Source organism: Leptinotarsa decemlineata, unplaced genomic scaffold (genome assembly GCF_025532065.1).
Source record: "Leptinotarsa decemlineata unplaced genomic scaffold, Ldec_3_MD MMD2_tig00001344_RagTag_RagTag, whole genome shotgun sequence".
Lineage (NCBI taxonomy): Eukaryota > Metazoa > Arthropoda > Insecta > Coleoptera > Chrysomelidae > Leptinotarsa > Leptinotarsa decemlineata.
The window spans coordinates 304944-324944 of record NW_027412560.1 but is presented as its reverse complement, the minus strand read 5'-3'; the positions used below and the strand labels follow the sequence as shown (position 1 = coordinate 324944).

At 34.0% G+C, this 20001-nt stretch overlaps 1 protein-coding gene and 3 non-coding genes across 5 annotated transcripts in view; all 4 read right to left on the bottom strand.

The window, feature by feature from the left end:
- The window catches only part of LOC111503801 (uncharacterized), a 169400-nt gene that overhangs the window by 103912 nt on the left and 45487 nt on the right, over positions 1-20001 (bottom strand). The window lies entirely within an intron of this gene.
- TRNAM-CAU (transfer RNA methionine (anticodon CAU)) lies at positions 2022-2093 on the bottom strand. The gene has a single exon. It is a non-coding gene; the product is annotated as a tRNA-Met (tRNA).
- TRNAM-CAU (transfer RNA methionine (anticodon CAU)) lies at positions 3095-3166 on the bottom strand. Its single transcript has one exon. It is a non-coding gene; the product is annotated as a tRNA-Met (tRNA).
- TRNAM-CAU (transfer RNA methionine (anticodon CAU)) lies at positions 4249-4320 on the bottom strand. The gene has a single exon. It is a non-coding gene; the product is annotated as a tRNA-Met (tRNA).

The following is a 20001-nucleotide window of genomic DNA, read 5'->3' as shown; positions in this document are numbered from 1 at the left end:
ATTTTTTTAATGGTCTGCAGTCTTTTACAATCGAATGTTCAAAGCGAAAGAAGCGAAACCTAAAAAAACAAGATACTGGATGAGATCAGTGTTGAGAAGACGAATAGAATATGGAAGACAGGAAATTATGACATTTCGTTGTTGACAAAAATAGTGACCCACGTGGTTTTGTTTGTTTGGTGGAAATTCGTCTCAAAAGTATGTATTTTATCGTCCCAACTGTAACTACCGTTAATTCCATGGAAATTTTGCTGGAAAATCTGTTGACTATCAAAACATGTTGCAGTTGTTTTTGTAAATTTTAATCCGGAACAGATACATTCATTGAACAATTAAAAACCAATTCAATTCTGAATTTCAATTTGAGGTCATTGTCATATCAACTAGATAATGATATAAAATAAAAGAAATTCAAGAGCAGTTTTCTTTGCACTCAGTGAAACTTTCGGTTCATGGTCAATGACCATTCCATTCTAAATGATCTTGTACTTGCAAGCAGGCGTATGTAGTTCAATACCCGTATGAAATATCGATAATTTTTTTTTTTCGATGTGTGGCACTTTCACATTCAGTTAATATCGTTTTGCAGGTGAAAGTGATTTATATATTTTCCTTGTTTGAGTTACCGTGTTTGATTGAAATATCAAGTATAGAATATAAACGGATTTTCAACAAAAAAATTGACGTCTTGTAACATAAACAATTCCAGAGAATCAATTTCTATTTTATCATTTTATTCAATGACAAAGACAATGCATCATTTAAGTGGTATATTGTAGCTCTAATATTTTTATATTTTTCCCAAAACTGGTTCATTTATCAGTGAGAAATTCCATATGAATGATTTTATTTCGAAAAAACTTTAAAATGTGCTTTCATTTCTCATATTGAGGCAAATCAACAACAAACAACAGCAATAGAAACAAAATTACCGAATAATGACATCAATTGAAGTTGTCTGGGGTTAGCAATCAACATGCCCTGACAATTATTTGTTGCAGCTTTTAGGGATTTGCACGAGTAGTACTGAAAACTTTGTATCTTCGGTTATATAGCGGGCTATCTCACTAAGAAAGCATTGGTAAACAACAATTTCACATAAATATCGGAAATAGGTTTGCACCATCCACATGTTCACTCCCCCAAACATGGATTGATGTCACTCTCGATTACTTCATCGTTACAATGAATCTACAGAAACCTAGGAAAAATGAGAAGAGTGGATTTTTGCAACGTAAAACCTCTGAGCCAGTTACAAGAAATTTCAAATAACGTTGCAGCCGGAATCAGAATTGGTACTCTGAATCTTTTAACCAGCACAAGCTTCTGTGGATATTTTTATTGAACTTCGTGAGATCGTTGGGAAGTGTATTTTTTCATTAGCTTCTAGTCGGTACAAAAATTTCTGTGAAACTTTCTGCAAGGGCTCCATGAACATGATATTTCAAACAGCAATGCCCCTTTGAATGTTTCCAAAGGATTTTTTTCTCCCTTTCATAGCAGGTTTGAAAATTCTGGATGTATGAGGTTAAGAGATATCTCGAATACAGTGACCCGTTACTTGATGAAAATTGTTAATATTCATGATAATAATTTAGCAATTTTCACAAATAAAGTTCTTATTCTAGAAGCCTTTCGCTTCATTGGTAATACCGATTACTACCGATAAAGCTACGGTGTTAGCGAAACGCGTCTAGAATAAAAATTTTATTTGTGAAAATTGCTTACGTATCATGCATATCTTCTCTTGGCAACATTATTCACCTTCCATGGAATTATTGAAATGTGTCTCAGTATGAAGAGTCTAATTGAACTCTTCAGAGTGAGGGCACAGGTTTTGGATGGAACATGTTAAAACTCTGTATGTCATGTATGAAAACGGTTGAGAAAGCTAATGTATAGCGAAACATGTGTTTACAGTCTACTGTCACAAGTGTTACTTGAATAATATGAAACAAAAATGTAGGAAAATACGCGATCCTATCAGCCTTACGATTTAAATCCGATCGATAAAAAATAATTAGCAGAGCGTGGTTTCGATCCACGGACCTCTGGGTTATGGGCCCAGCACGCTTCCACTGCGCCACTCTGCTCGTGTTAAAATAGAACGACATAATATACATAGATGAAACTTGAGCAGTGTTGCCAAAGCTACTCCTATTGTAAATTTTCTCTCTACCACTCCAAACAGACAATATTCCCACTTTTATCGAGAGTTTACATCAAAACTGTCAATCAGCCGCGGGAAAAGTGCTACCATTTCTGGTATTCAAGATTCTCTTAACTGAATGTCAACAGGTTTTGTTGTTTCATTTCTGTTTCATATTTCTATTTCATAATAATAACTATGTTTGGAATCATAATAATTTCGAGTATCAAAACTATTGAGACAAGTTACCTACTTTGTTATGCCCAAAATTTAATCTGTCCTCGTTGATTATTCTTTCAGTTCATTCCAATTAACGAATTTTTAGTGGACTGGTTAATTTTGTGTTTGTGGGTTAAATGCAACAAAAGCAAATTTTCCCGTTTTTTCAAATGTGTAAAAGTAGCTATTTCCAGATAATTTTAGTATCAATTAATTTCGGCGATTTTACTCGTGGAATTTTCATCTTCGGTTGCCATAAATCTGATATTTTGATGATTTCTTCTTTATCATTAACCATTTTAGTCATGAATTATGGAACCCTTACGAAACTTTTTTTATTGTTTTATGAGTATGGGATATTTTCAACATTAATTTGAACCTACTTACATATCTGCGTGTTCTTGGGTTTTCAAGGACAGACAATGTGATGTACCTACATCATGATTGGGGTAGGAGTTAATCGTGAAAATAATTATAAAAAATGGTCAACAGATTTGCAAGTCTAATCAAACTTTTAGTCTGTGGACAGAATTTTTAGATATAAAATGTTTAAACTCATTATATGTTATGTGTTTCGCTATTGTATAGCGAAAGTGTTGCGGTTTTGTAAATTGTCCAGTGAAAATCTCTCAATTGAGTTTACTTAAATAATATGAAATAGAGAATGTAGAAAAATACGTAATCCTATTAACTTAACGATTTGAATATGATTCCTAGAAAAAAAATTAGCAGAGCGTGGTTTCGATCCACGGACCTCTGGGTTATGGGCCCAGCACGCTTCCACTGCGCCACTCTGCTCTTAGAACACCTGAACGACATAACCAAACTGAAACTTGAACAGTGTTGCCAAAGCAACAATTTGCTCCCAGTAATCAATTTTTACTCCGCTACTCCAGAAGAAAAAATGTAGTATGATTTGATCGGAAAAGTACATCAAAAATGTCAATCATCCACAGGAAATCTGTTGTCATTTCTGTGATTCAAGGTGCTCTGATCTAAATGTCAATAACTATTGTTGGAATTAAAATAATTTCAAATATCAAAAATATGGAGAAAAGTAACTATGTTATGCCCTAAAAATAATCTATTTTCGTTCACTTTATTCCAATTAACAAATTTCCCATAATCTGAATAATTTTGTGTTTTGTGGGTTATCGTCTGCAACAAAACCAAACTTTCCTGTTTTCTTCAAAATTGTGAAAGATTTCTGATTACGTTAGCTATTTCCAGTGTAATTTCTGTAAGTATCAACTAAATTGGACGATCTTTCTCGTCTAATTTTCTTCTTCTGTTGCAATTTTTTTCATCAATAACCCTTTCAGTCATGAATTATGGACCCTTATTTGAACCTAGTTACATGCCTATATTTCCTTGGGTTTTCAAGACAGACATGAATACTGTGATGTACACCACGACTGTGAAGGAAGTTAAACGTGGAAAAAATAATAAAAAATAGTCAACAGGTTTGCATGAAATATTTATTTGTGCTCAGGATTCAACAAATCGCAACTTTCTCTTACTTGAATTATTTGAAATAGAAAAAGTTCCAAAGGAACATTGCTTTTTTCCAATTCACAGCGAGTTTAAAAACTCTGGATGCCAATATTATCTAACTTTCAAGGATTTGTTGAAATGCATCTCAATAGGAAGAGTGATCAAACTTTTCAGTCCGAAGGCGGAGTTTTTGGATAGAAAATGTTGAAAGGTCCTATATTAAACGCTTGCGGAAGCAATTATATAGCGAAACACGAGTTGCGGTTTTGTAAACTCTTCATTGAAAATTTCGCAATGAAATGTTACTCAAATAATTTGAAATGAAAAATGTAGGAAAATACACGATCCTTTGAACTTAACGATTTGAATTTGATTCTTATAAAAAATAGCAGAGCGTGGTTTCGATCCACGGACCTCTGGGTTATGGGCCCAGCACGCTTCCACTGCGCCACTCTGCTCTTGTAAAAGTTAAACGACATTACGTAGCTCAAACTTGGCCAGTGTTGCCAAAGCTATTTTATTTGCAGTAAATCTACTCCCGTTGATCAATTTTTACTCCGCTACTCCAGGTGGAAAATATTTAATCTATTTTGATGTACATCAAAACTCTCAATAAGTCGCTGGAAAACTCTGATCTAAATTTCGACATGTATTGGACATTTGTATCCCTTGACAGGAAGATTAAATGAAGTATAATTTTCCTCTTGAAGATGATCACTTGGTGATTGAAACACGTGTCGAGGTGTTAAAAATAACGTAATAAAATAATGGTGTTGGGATTAAACTCCAGTAATATTAATTATTCGTACTGTTTTTTACTGAAAACAAAATGTTTTTTTACTCCTATTTAGAAAAAAATGTTTTGAATAAATGCAGTTTTTGAGATATTTTTCAAAGACAATTTTTGGAAACTAGTTCTTGATGAAAAATAGCAATTTTTAAGAAAGCTATCGTTAAAAAAGATCATTGCTAAAAGTGCATTCGATGAATGAAAATTTTTGTTATTGGATATTGTTATTGAAGAACCATTTCTTCTATCAATATCTACCGTCTTATTTCACATTACTAATCTTTTTCATAAATTTTTCAAATGTTTATTACTTGAACAATCCAATACCAAAAATTATATTAATGAAAACCATCTACTGTTCATCATGATTTTTTTTATTAAATTTTAAATAATCTGATTCGTTTTTCAGTATACTTTTTGCAATTGGATAAATTTAGCGTAAAAGTTCATTTTTTATAAATATTCAATGAACAAGTGAAAAAAAACATTAATATAATCTTTACAAAAAAAAATTAAATAATTGAAAAATAATTGCTTCATTTAGCTTCTTCATTTTGATATGCCAACGAGTTTTAATGAAAAAGCTAAAAATCAAAATGTTTCATCCAACTGCTGCAAAAGGAAAAATCAGATTTTTGACTTGAAAAATATCTGGGTTTCTGAGGTAACTGGCAACTAGTGGAAATTAATTGAAAAAATGCGACGAACATTTTTGCCGATGGATCATTGTTTTATTCATGTGTAGTTATAAATAAAACCTAAGTTGTTTTCTCTATATGTTTATGACTGGAGGAATACCTAATGGGCTTTTCTCTGAGACATCCGCTAAGAGACGAATTGATTTCATTTCAATAGTATAAGCATACTTCCAAAATCGACTTGTTAGTTCATGACGAATTTCGTGAAAACTACCTCATATTTTCAATTTATACAAGTGTTGTGTTGAAAATGAGATGAATATTTAGGAATTCGAAAAAAGCCATTATTAAATCAAATATAGGACTTAATTTAAACATTTGAAGAATAGAAAACAAAATTGCTATTCCTTAAAACGAAACAACATAATTTTCTTTGAAAGCAATTGAGAAAATAACTAAATTTCTGCTACTATTATATTTATTGGTTTCAACATTATTGATTATCGGATAACTCTTTCTAAATTCAAAATTTCGCTGAATTTCGATAAAGATTTTTTTAGTCACAAGAACCATATCTTTTTTATTGTAGAACTCTGAAGGTCGTACTATGAAAACAAATTCAATCACATACTTTCTTCAAAGTGATCAGTCACGTTTGATCGATGTTACACCTATTGATTCTGTTAAAATTCAAAGCATGAACTCTATTCTTCATTAAAATGGTTCCGTTAGAGAAACACATTATGTACGGAAGGAAGGTAATAAAGTTGAGCTACAATTCCATAATAGAAGTATATCCTAAAGCTCAATTAATCGTAACACAATGGAATGAATAAATAATTCTAATCGACTAGGAAGCTGAAGAAATGATTTGGATATTGATGATTGGAAAACATGGGTTCAGTTTCAAAATGAGGCTAATAAAAGTCTGTAAAAACCAATGCAAGTATGTTCCAGAATATCAGTGGGTAAAATAGAAATATTTATGGTAAAAGTAGATCATTTCGTTCAAAAAAATTATAAATTGAAATAGAACTAATATGTAAACGGGATCTTCATGAATCTGAAGAAATTAGAAGTAGTTGTTTCGATTCCATTATGAGTGTTTGGAATACAAACGGAATAGAGAAAATTGTTTATGTACATTTCAGCGTTTATATAAAATTTCGTGTAATTCAATCTTTATATGAAAATTGCTGTTTCGAAAGGGCTTTTTCTTCCAGTTTGTGTTTGAAAGTTACTTCTTTGCACGATCTACACATCTTTGTATAGAGTTAATTTTTCGAAATTGATTGTGTTCTTCCTGTCTTTGGAAGATTCCCACATTTCTTGTATAACAATGGAGAGAAAAAAAACAAAAACCTTTTGTTTTGGAAAATATAATCTCTCCTACAAATATACCCCTTTCAATTTAAACAATATTTCAATGGCTAAAATTCAATGAAATAAGAGAATGAATGTCAATACGTACTGTTATCGATGACATGAGTAGATTTATGAGTGCTTCAATTTGTAATTGCATCCTTATTTGTGCTGAAGAGGCAATACAGCAAGTGTCTTATTCCGAAACATCGGATTTCCACCATTGAGGATGACAATGTTCCATGTAAATGAAATTTTATTTAAATTGAAAAAGTCATATTTTCAGGAGTGTTTGTGGTATTATTCAATATTTATATAAAAGTAGTTGTTTCGAAAGTACTTTTTTTTCGTATAATTCAATGTTTACATGAAAGTAGTTGTTAGGAGAGGTTTTTTTTGAATTTGTGTCTGAAAATTATTTTTTGCATAATTTATACCTCTTTGTGAAAAGTTTATTTTGAAATTAATTGCTTTCTCTCTTTCTTCGCAAGATTCACCCTTTTTTGTGGAAATGTGTAGAAGTAGAAAGCCAAAACTTTCCCCTCGTTCAAATATATTGTAAATAAGATCGGACCGTGCACTGTACCCTGAGGAACTCCACACAAAATTTCCATCTCATTGCTATATGTATCACAAATTTGTACAATTTGTTTTCTGTTCAAAAAATTGCTTTGGAAAAGTCTGTGGGCGCATCCCCAGACATCTTTCCTCTCCAAGTTATCCAGGAGCAGACCATGGTCCACCGTGTCGAAGGCCTTGGAGAGATAAACACAGGATCCCCTCATAGACTGATTCTTATATATTATTCACTAAATGGCTTATGGCATCGGATGTTAAATTTCCATCTATGAATCGAATTATTTATTCGAATGTTATCTGAATTTGGTTAAGTATTCATCTGACCAATACATTATTTTTCCAAATATTTCTGTGAAATTCGAGATCAATGAAATAGGTATAGTATGATCAGTAAAGTTCTATCATCTTTTTTTATGAAGAGACAAATGAGCGGAAATTTGTTTAGAAATTTGTTTCAACGTTTCAAGTCAATTCATATTATAACCAGGAGCTTTATTTAATTGAAGATTAGAAATAGATGTTTTGATTTCAACGGGATTGGTTGACATCAAAAAAACGAACTGAAATGGTAGATAGAATATGGGGAATATAATTTGTTTCAGTGGCAAAATTTACACCAATTTCAATATAATACTCACTCAACGTATTTGCGATTTTCACGTCATTTTCTTCAAATTTACCATCGTTCCAACAGATTTGTTTTATTTTCTATTCATGATGTGGTGTTGATAGTTTTCGAGAGGATTTTACTACTGAATTTATTATTGTTTATAGCTCCTTTATGATAATTAATTTTTATATTCTTCTGCAACATCATTTTTTAATTTCACATTTTTCTAATTTATTGAACGAAATAAACCTGGTGTCATCCAACACTTTCAATTTGATCAAAGGTTTATTTCTTTTTATAATATATTTCTGGTTATCAACGAAATAAGTTGTTGTTTTTTGAACCTCATCAATTTCATAAAAGTTGACCAGTCGAAATTTTGTAAATCATGCCTAATTTTTATGTAATTCACACATTTTTCAAGTCCAGATGTTAATAAAATTCTTTTTGTACTTTTTTCAAATGGTATACTGATTATTTGGGTATAATGACCAGTTAAATTCGTTTTGATCATATAAAACGTGCTTTAAATCATACGGTAAAAGACAGGACCTCGTTAATTCTTAGCTCACACAAGTTTTGACTTTGCGAGTTGTCATCCGTAGGGGGACGATACCTGAAAACACAAATTTCAACAAATGTTTTTTCAACAACATTTATTTTTCATGAAACAATGGACAATACTACTGACCCATCCATTTTGTTCTCGGGTGGGTTATTATTATTATTATTATCGAATTATCGAAGTTTGTACTGGGGTAAATGATAATAGGGTCCGAGCATCATGTGCCCTGAGTAAGCGCAGTGAGCCAAGAATGACAGCCATCTTCATCAGTCCGGATGAGATTTCTGCAAAATTGCGGCAAGGTAGTATGATTTTGAGATTCGAGAGTAGAGAGGGCATCATTCCACCAAGGCTTCAATAATCAGAACAACCATCGTGACTGAGTGGTCTGGGTAGAGTCTACGGAGTTCGAAGATTAAATCTTGATATTTTATCCGTTCTCCCCCCCCCCTTTTTTCGTTCGATATTCGTCTCGTCAGGAATTGAAAACTTCATGAAAAATATCTTCTTGTTCTGATGGTCGAGAAGGACTACATTAAGCTTATTAGCTTGTATGAGCCAGAGGGTGGGTAACGAATAGTTCAAATAGATTTGGAACTTCTCGTTCCCCACAATGGATTCAATATCCCCCGGAGCGTAAGGCAACGCCAGTGTCTCGTGAATACCGTAAATGTGGCGTAAGTGATAATGAAGCACTATTAGCCGCGTTATGTAGATGGATATAGGCCGAGTCTGCATATGTTGACAGCAATTGACACCTTGTATCAGGAACTTCTATCACCATCACGCGACTGCGGTAGACTAAGGTGCTAAAGACATCATCCTGGCAGGCCATGATGACGTCCGACATTATTTGAATTAAGGCCGAGACACACCTGTCATACTACACCTTTCAGATCCGACTCCCATCATATAGCCGAACGAGTATCTGAGAGAGAAATGGTACTTCAGTCCAAATAGAGTTCACATCGTTCCGATACGAGGCCAACCCCGCTCCCACCCGACTCCGATCCTGTATTCGATTATGATCCGATGGTGCAGCATATTTGTTCTCTAGCTGCGGGACGCGTATCGCTTGGAGTTTGTATGATATTTGAGCTTTTTTGTTTTCTTTAAATTAAATTTAAAAAATGTCATTTAAACCGGAGGAGCTTGATTATTGAACAAGTCAAAAAATATCTAGTTCTGTATGACCAGACTGAGGAGCTGTACCGCTGTTCTCTATGAGAGCTCTCCGATTTTCTTTATCTGTTTCTTCGAAACAGAGTGCCTTAATGGCTAAATCGCAGTTGCTAAAAATCTTGAACATTTTGCTTAGAGAACCTTCCTAGATTGTGGAATTGGCCGCGGTGGTAGTGCGCCCGACTCACGATCGGAAGACCGTGGGTTCGATTCCTGCCTCGACCAGATATTTTTCTTGAGAGAATTTATCTGGTTGAAGCTGGAATGATTCTGCAACCGTGTTGGGAATCACACGTTAAAAGGTAAGACCTCGATAGTCCTTAGCTCGCACAAGTTTCTCAACTTCTGACAGTTGTTCGTATGGGGGCGACAGCTGATTAGCGGAAAAACAGATTTTAAACAGATTTTTTTGAATCGACACTGGCGAGAGTGGCAAGTGTATCAAGCCGGAGCGGTAAATCGGAAAAAAGTCGGAAGCATTTATGACAAGTGTGATTACCCACTGGCGATTCTGCACCGACCCGCTTTTGAGGCAAAATCAAACCGGAGTCGGATCGGAGAGGGTGTATGAAGAAGTGTGTCCCGGCCTTTATACGTATATAATCATTTTTACTCGTCAATTATAAACTACATAGATAATTAATTATTTTTTCACTTATGGACCACTATTCATATAATACCAAATAATTATAACTATAATACCCAACCATAAATTCCGAAATCACCCTCTGGGTGACTTTTAAAATAATCAATTCATTGACACCCTTTCAGTACCATCCTTTGTGGCTCAACATCCGCCTCTTGATATTTGGCAAATTTCACTTGCGATGAGTCAAGGTAACCCACCGGCTTAACGGTAAGAGCGTCATCCGCATAAAGAAGTCGAGACCCCCAGGTCGTTAACAAGTCATGGGCAATGAAATTTGTCGTAGGCCGCGATGACCTAGATGATAGTCGGTATGTCGGAAATTTTGAGGACGCATATCGTATTCAGTTTATGTATTAAATCCGTTTGCAGCGCGTGTCACACACAAAACCACGTAACCGTAATCCATTGTAAATGATATAACGGCTTCCTTGTTTATGGGGGATGATCTAATTCGCCCTTATTCGTTGAAGTTACTTAAAGAAAAGGTGTCGTTTACATTGTTAACCTCATTTTCCAGCACCATTTCACGTGCCTTTCTTTGCTACCTCGAACATGGTTTCATTTGTTATTCAACATGATAGAATTAAGAACAAAAGTCATTTTTTGTGGAGGCAATCAAATTTTCTATCGATTCCTTTTGGATTTTATTACCTTCTACCTGAAAAAATATAAAAATTTCAATAGAGAACCCAGTATATAGGTAGGTGGTGAAAGAGCAAACTTTTCATTTCATCCCAATAAGTTACTGCGTAAATTCGTATTTGAAAAAACAACTGAGAAATTATACAGAAACATATGTTAACAGTTTGAAGGCCGAAACCTGCCACCGTCTAAAAATTGGAAAAAATCTATTGAATCTTGCAGTCTTTCATTTGGTTTGTTATATGCTCGAAGCATCCTCGATAGGTGTACAAGAAGATTTGCGTAACTTCTGAAACATTCGATGTAGTACAAGGTGTTCTCTGATATCAGTCTGTTGCTATTTCGCCACTATCCATATTGTGATGCACTGTTTGGAACATTAGGTGTAGAAATGAATATTACTGGAGTTTGATACCAAAACCAAACCGTTATATTACAATGTTGTCCTTATTTATACCATAGATAGGAACCTGTGTCTTGATTGTCTTAAAATTAATGTTACAATATTGCAATGTAGGCTTTCACGGCTGGCGTCAATGTATCTGTTGAAGTTCTCTTGATGTTGGTGTATTTCTATGGTTTCTAAATACATTCTCGTTGAATAATAACTCGACTTTGCTAGTCCCAAGTCGAGCGTAGTTGCCGATTAGGACAGACCGGGAAATCTGCTAACGCTGAATATGCACTATTCGACTGGAAACACAAGATTCTGTTCGAAAATACCGAGAGGCTTGCAACGTCGAATCATTAATCAACGAGAATGTATTTAGAAGCCATAGAAATACACAAACACCAAGAGAAAGGAAGAGAGAACATATCTACCAAAGATCTCGCACACGGCATCGAAAAGCGCCAAAACGAAGCCAAGTCAACAAACCCATCATCACAGAATATGAGAGAAAAATCAGCACTATAAATGACACGCCAGAAATGAAAGCTTCAGTTTCAGTTGACACGTCAAGAAGAGTACTTCGACCACGCCACTGAAGATGACTGTCACAGTTGCAGTCGAAACGTTTGGAGATTATAACCAAAGAAAACTACAGCAAAACCCGGAAACCAGCCAAAACATTGATATTAGAATGTTGCGTCATCTACTAATACTAGATAATCCATATTTCTCTTCAAGACGGTTAGCCAAGAACAATCCATTTATAAGAAGCTGTTTGAAATACGCTTCTCTCCGGATATGAAAATATAGGTTGATTCTGTTAGTTTAAGTTGAGTTTTCAAGCACTTTCAAAGGTTTCGAAGTTTCACCAATATAATTCTCAGCAGAAAAAAAGCTTTTTGTTTTCACGTCTCCATCTGTATACAGAAAATGTGAGACGATAGTAAACAATCGAGTATAGAATAAACTCTTCACAAATACATGTAGATCATGAATAGAAGTTACTTTCAGGCACAAACTGGAAGTAAAAGCCCTCTCGAAGCAACTACTTTCACATGAACATTGAATTGCACGAAAGAAGCACTTTCGAACAACTACTTTCATAGAAACATTGAATTATACGAAAAATTACTTTCTTCTATTCAGTTTGTACTCCAAACAATCATTATGAAAATGAATCAGATGTTATTCACGGGAATGTTAGAAAATTTAATACAAGAAAGAGTTACGATATGAAATTTCACTAAGGTACATGGAATACTGTAGCCTTTCATGGCGAACTTCGTAGTTTCGGAATAAGACACTTGTTTTATTACCTCATCAATACGTTTCTCGATAATAACATTACAACTTTATGTTACGAATGAGAAAAACCCATTCATTCATAGCTTATATGATTCAATCCCAGCCATAGGAATATTATCAAATATTCTTATTATATTATTAAAGTTAGATGTCACTGACATACGAGTGAAAGATGAATATGTTACTTTTTCACAGAGTGACCCCTGTTAAATAACACGTCAAGAAAAGTAATACAAATGTAGTGTGTGAGAGAAGTTTTATTTAGATCAATTCAACGAGAGGCCTTCTTTTCAATCATTGACACCGACAATATTGGATTCGATATTCAATGTGAGATTTTCAAGATTCGCTCACGTGGTCTTTCGGTTTTTCCATGGTGTTTCGCCATGAGTTTGTAAGTTTTTTCATTTCCATGATATTCTAACTGACCACCGTTAGGTTTGATTCTGAAGAAATGTATTATACGTGGAAAAATAAGGTAAGTGTTCAAATTTTGCGAGCTATATACATTCGATTGGCAATTTTTTAATTTTTTTTATACTGGTACACTCGTCTCGAACATATGTTCAAAGTTTCAACTGTTTACCATGTTTAGTTTGTTGGTGGGAGGCGTATTCAGCGATTTTCTACTATCGATATAAATCAAAGAGTTTGCAATCAAACTCTGTGTAAGAATAGAATTAAGTGCTCGAAAACACTTGAAAAGTTGGCAGTATCATAAGGTGTTTGTATTCTGAATCAGAAAAATGTTTATAAGTGGTACTAGCTTTTCACAAAAGGTCGAGAAGATGTGAATGACGACACTCGCTTCAAGGATTGGAAAAAACTCTGGCAAAAGTGTATTTTATCTGAGGGGAAATACTTCAAAAGAGACAAAATAGAAGTTGATAATTGAAAAAATATTTTTCGAAAAAAAATTAAATTCACCTAATATTTTGAACAAAACGCGTATTTGTATAAACGAAAAACTAATTTCATACATTTGAATTACATCGAATAGCAAAATATAATTGGAAATTTGAAAACGAATGTTATAAGTAATTTCTTCAATGCCTAGAAAGACTAATTTTTTGTGGTTTCACTAAAAAAATGTTATCTAGGTTATTGCAGATTCCTTCAGAAATGAGATGCTAAAGTATTCAAATCGATTACATATTTATTATAAGCTGGTTATTTTTTGTTCGGCAATTCAATCATAATATCAACGTGAATGTCGTGAAACCGTTATCATTCCAGTCCCTATGGAATATTTCAGCAGGTTCACGATACTTCTTGCTATATAAGAGATTAAAGTATAAGAAAACGATCAAATTAATTACAAACATGTTCTGGTCATCGCCAACCTTTAAGCAAAAAGTATCCCTTTCGGAATGGGTGGCTGATATTTTTTATATGATATATATGCTGCAGTAGAAAATTCAGACTGCTATCATTATGACGTCACAAAATTCTCTTTATTTGCTTACCATACATACATTTGTCTACACTGGACTCCATTAATAACATAATTGTTGGAACTAATTAACTACCTTATTATTTTTGTTATTGAATAATTCAATTTTGTTTAGCATTAAATCTCATATCAGAATGATTTTACTAGTTTTGCTTTGTAGAGAGTGAAAATTATAAAAAAAAAATTTGCAAATATCTTTTATTCAGTTGAAGATTTTCTACATTCTTGGAAAATAGACTAATATCTTTATTAATATCAAACATGTAGGGGAGACCGGGATTGGAAGTCACATTTTTTGTCTTTTGCATTTTTAGAGTCCTTTTTTATAAATTATCAATGATATTTTTTAATAGATAGTGTTTTTACTCAGGTAGTCACATAGGTAATCGAGGAGTATGGAAAACATTCAAATGAATATTTTCATTGAAGGTGGAATAATATACGTAATTTATTATAATTAAAAAATTGAAAAAAAGTGTCTCATTTGCAGGAAAAACATATTTGCTCCAAATAAATAACTTTCTTCTAGTAGTAACTAAAATAACAAAAATATCCATCAGGACGCAATGCTTGAAAAGTAAAAATGCTCATCCTAGCGAAATTATAATTAGTCTAAATTTCAGTGAACATTCTAAATCACAATTATGGTAAATGTAACCTGCTAGCCTGGTATGGCAAATGTAACCTGGTGAATGTAACGTTGTTTTTTGAATATCCTTGGGAGACGAACCGAAATCACTTGAAGCCATAAGTATGTATCTTTCTAATTCATCTCTTTTTAGGTGAAGATTTGCCTATAATTTGATAACCAATGATGGTATTGATAACATCGTGTTGCTTATCTCTTCGACAGTGAATTTTTTACAACGCCGTGTCAGATTACAATAATAATTAATCCCAATATCACTTTTATCAGCATGCAGTATCTATCTCTGCGTGCATTTCTATGGTTTTTTCTAAAACAAACAAAATTGTATGTAGCAGAAGCTCAAATAGCCAAAAAAAATGCAGCACACATATATGGTGTTTTTTGTCACATATGACTATCATCCCCTGTCAAATTGAGACAACCAGCCCCAAAACACATTTTAAAATATAACCCCCTGAAATAACTCTGAATCGATATTGATTCATAAAAACGGATAGTGATATCATGAACCACATATGTCACATCAAAACTACATGAAATGATATATATGTTTTACACGTATTAAATTACAAGCGATAACAGCTTCATGCTAAATATGCTAATTATACAATATCAGCAAGATGAACACTTGCGTTCCAGACAAAGCAATTGCTGACACTGTTCAAATATTGTTTTTCATACCAAACATATAAATAGACCCTGCGAGGTCAGAAAGATGTTCATTGACGATTTAATCATTCTCAAGTATAGTTCACATCAATTACCTATTCTTCAGTTAATGTTCCAAGTTTTTTCCACATTATATTCAAATATTGTAATAAAGTGTTTATGAAGTATTAAACCAATTTTTTAAAAGTGAATTTTGAAAAACAAGATATAACAAATTGGCGCAGTCGTGCGAATTCCTGAACGTTGCTGGAACAAAAAAATTTTAACTAGCAGCGGTGGATTCCAATCCTTCGAGGAAACGAAGAACCGAGCCCTTCAAGGAAACAAAGAACGGAGCCCTTCGAGGAAACGAGAACCAAGAGAACCCGAGGAGTCATCACTTGAAGAAAACCACGGAAGGAACACCTAGTGAAGCCCCTGGTGGAAAAACTTCGAGAACAAGACAAATCACCCATGAAACAAATACTATAAGTCAACAAATATTCATCTCGTTTATTGAATTGAATTTTATTTCATTGCAATAATCATAAAGATTGATTATTGGCTTATTGTCAAAACCAATTGTTGATAATTGTACAGATCAATTATCATCAAAATGATCGTACTGTTCGATTATCTCAAAGGTATTGAGTATTGCTATCATTGATTTACTATAGTCCAGTGAATCGATAATTGAGCAATATGCCTGACAACGAAAATGCCCCTGAATCAATCCCTGAAACTATCCCCGAAATTGAACTATATAAAATGCCAGAGATATTTTTAATCATCCGATCAATATGACCAAAATGACCAACACAACCAATATGTAAACAATCCAAATATCTCAGGATATCAGGATTTTCTTTCACTTCCTGTACAACATCACCCTCCAGATTTCAATCAATCCCAAGACATAACGTCGGACATTCAAACCCAAATCCAATCAATGAACTTAGAAGATTATCACCCCGATCTGAATTTCCCGGAACAACGCTTCATGTAAGTTCACTTTATTTACTCCATGAACTCAAAACATTTATACTATATCAAATACCTCTCAAATACTTTCAAAATTTTAATAGATACTGGTGAAGGAATTTCGATATTGAAACCACAAACTTGTGAAAAGTACCTTCACCGATTCCCAGAAAATGTAATAGTCCAGGGAATCACGGACCAAAAAGTTTTAATCACTGAATCGACCCTGATCAATTTCAAAGATAATGATCCCCACAAAGTATATGTTCACAACCTTGATATTGAGTTCGATGGTTTATTAGGATTCGATTTTCTAGAACATTATAATTGTATTATTGATCTAAAAAACAAACAACTAATTACAAATTTCAAAACGGTTCCTTTATTCAAAGTTATAGATAATGAAGTAACTGAGAATTCGAAACCAAATCAAATACCAATTGAACCCAGAACAGAAAGAAATGATCAAACTCAAAAGTAATTTCAAAAATACCGACGCTATACTGTTAGCGCAAGTAATTAGTAATTTCAAAAATACCTACGCTATACTGTTAGCGCAAGAAAAAGAGAAAGTCAGAATACCAAACGCTTTAGTGAAAATCGACAAAAATGGTGAATTTTTGACATCCATTATAGATGCCAACGCAATTCCCTAATCCTCTTACCAATAACAGACTTTGAATCAGTTTTGAACTTCAATACCTCTCACGATGATTTAGAACAAATTGACAGAACTCAAAAGATAAAAAACCAACTCAGACTTGACCATTTGAACCATGAAGAAGAGCAAATGATAACCAATCAAGGTATCATTCAACATTCGACATCCCCATGGTCATCCCCTGTTTGGATAGTACCGAAAAAACTAGATGCTTCAGATAGCCCAAATGGCGTGTTGTGATTGACTATCGAAAACTGAACGAACTGTCAGTAGCCGATAAGTATCCGTTACCCAACATTTCCGACCTGCTAGATCAGCTTGGAAAATGTCAGTATTTTACCACCCTCGATCTTGCGTCAGGATTTCACCAGATCGAAATCGACCCAAAAGACGTTCCAAAAACAGCATTCTCTGTTGAGAACGGTCACTATGAATTTGTCCGTATGCCTTTCGGATTAAAGAACGCACCTTCCACGTTCCAAAGGGTGATGGATAACATCCCTCCTTGGCATCCAAAACGAGCGCTACCTTGTATATATGGATGACATCATTATATACTCACCAACGATTCACGAACATATTTCAAGACTGACGGAAGTGTTCAAAAGACTAAGGAAAGCCAACTTGAAAATTCAGCCTCACAAATGCGAATTTTTAAAGAAAGAACTCGCCTATCTTGGACACGTAATCACGAAAAACGGCGTTAAACCAAACCCCTCCAAAGTTGAATGCATCCAAGAATTCTCCCAACCAAAAAACCCAAAAGAAATCAAATCCTTTTTAGGCTTAGCTGGTTATTATCGACGCTTTATACCAAATTTTGCCAACATTTCTAAACCACTCACAAAACTTTTACAAAAAGATACCCCATTTAAATTCGACTCAGAATGCTTAAAATCAGCCCTTACTTCCAGTCCAATTTTGATTAACCCTAACTTCGAAGAACCTTTCCTCTTAACGACAGATGCTAGTGCATTTGCAAAAGAAGCTGTTCTTTCACAAGGACCGATAGGAAAATACCTTCCCATAGCATACGCCTCCAGAACACTATGCAACGCTGAATCAAAATACTCTACGATTGACAGAGAACTTTTAGCGATTGTATGGGCTGTGAACCACTTCCGACCATACCTGTTTGGAAGAAAATTCAAACTCATCACTGATCGTAGACCCCTCACTTGGCTTTTTTCAATAAAAGACCCAGGTAGTAGGCTAGCACGTTGGAGACTCAAATTAGAATAGAAGAGTACGACTACGAAATAGAGTATAAACCTTGCAAAATAAACAAAAATGCCAATACCCTATCACGGATCAAAATTAATCACTTCAGAGAATGTGTAAATTTTCACGGAAAACTTATGATACTCGCTTCAAACGAAATTGATGAAACGAACAAACCAACTGACACAGAAACACGAGACACAGAAACACAAAACAAAGAAACACCAGAACAAGAAGAAACCCCCTTCGAACAAATTCTACAAGAATACAAAAATTTCAGTCACTTATATGAAACTCGATTCCTGATTGACTACTCAAAAATCAAATTTGATAATTCGCAACTTTAAGACAAATCACATAAATACATCCTCACTTTTTGTGCCAAAATAAATTAGAAGACCTTCATCATAAACTCATTGATGACATATTTGAGGAAAATGCTGAATTTTACAACGATAGAATTAATAATCTTTCAAGCAAAACCGTCAAAGGCAGAAAATATTTCATAATCGCTTTACCCTTCGATCATACCTCAGCCGTAGAAATTCTATTCTTCATCCTTTATAAATGGATAGATGAAATAGACATTTCCAAAACGTACATTGTCGAAAATGATTTGGAATTACCAATTTTGGAAATTGTTTCTTTCATTTTCGCTGAAAAAGAAATTAAGATAACAGTATACCAAAATCTAACAAGAACTCCCGACGAAGACCAAATTCCCATCGTAATGGACCAATGCCATTCAGGAAAAAATAATTATCGAGGAATAAACTAAACGGTTAGACGCGTAAAAGAGAAATATAATTGGCCAAATTTAATCAAAAACGTAGAAAATTTTGTGAAGAACTGCGGAACATGCAAAAAAGCAAAAATTTGTAGACAAAACCTTAAAAGCCCTTTAGTCATTACGGAAACTCCGAAAACACTATTCGAGAGAATGAACATAGACATTCTTGAAATTCCCACAAAGAACTATATACTTACAATTTGAGAAGAACTCACCAAATTTACCCAGTAAACAATCTACTGCTATACTTCCAACACTACGGAACTCCACTCAGAATTCATTGTGACTTCGGTCGAGAATTCAACAACGCCCTACTGAAAGACCTTTGTACACTTTATGACGTTAAACAATCATTTTCTAGTGTGGACCACCCGCAATCAAATGGTTCCTTGGAACGTTTTCACGCGACCCTTTTAGAAATGATGAGAACAAATAAAATCGACAACCCTGATGAACACCCCTCAGGCATTTTACCATACGCAATAATTTGTTACAATAACACCAAAAACAAAACTCACGGATTCACCCCTTACGAATTACTATTCGAACACACCTCTAGTAGACCACCCGAAACTCTTTACAACCACAAGGAACTCATACCAAGTACATATGAGATTTAAATAATAAAAGTTCTTATTATCATAAAATTGTTCGTCAAAGGACACAAGAGAAGAAAATCCAAAATTCGATTCGATAGAAATGTTGCACAAAATACAGGCTGATTCACGGTGGATGGCACATTAGACGTTTCTGGTGAACCAGACAACGGATCACTTTGAAAATTCAATGGAGGGCATATTCGGACATTCTCTAGCCAACTAAAATATTTTCGACAATGCGGTGTTGCCGCTTCTATTAGAAAGCAGTAGCAACTTTGATTTTTCAAATGGAACACTCTGTATATAATATTATTTTTGGAATCTCCAACAATTGCTCGACAACTTTTCTTGATATTTCCCTATACCTATCTGTTACCGTTTTCGAAATAAAAATTAATTTCAATTTTTTGCTTCGAAAATCATG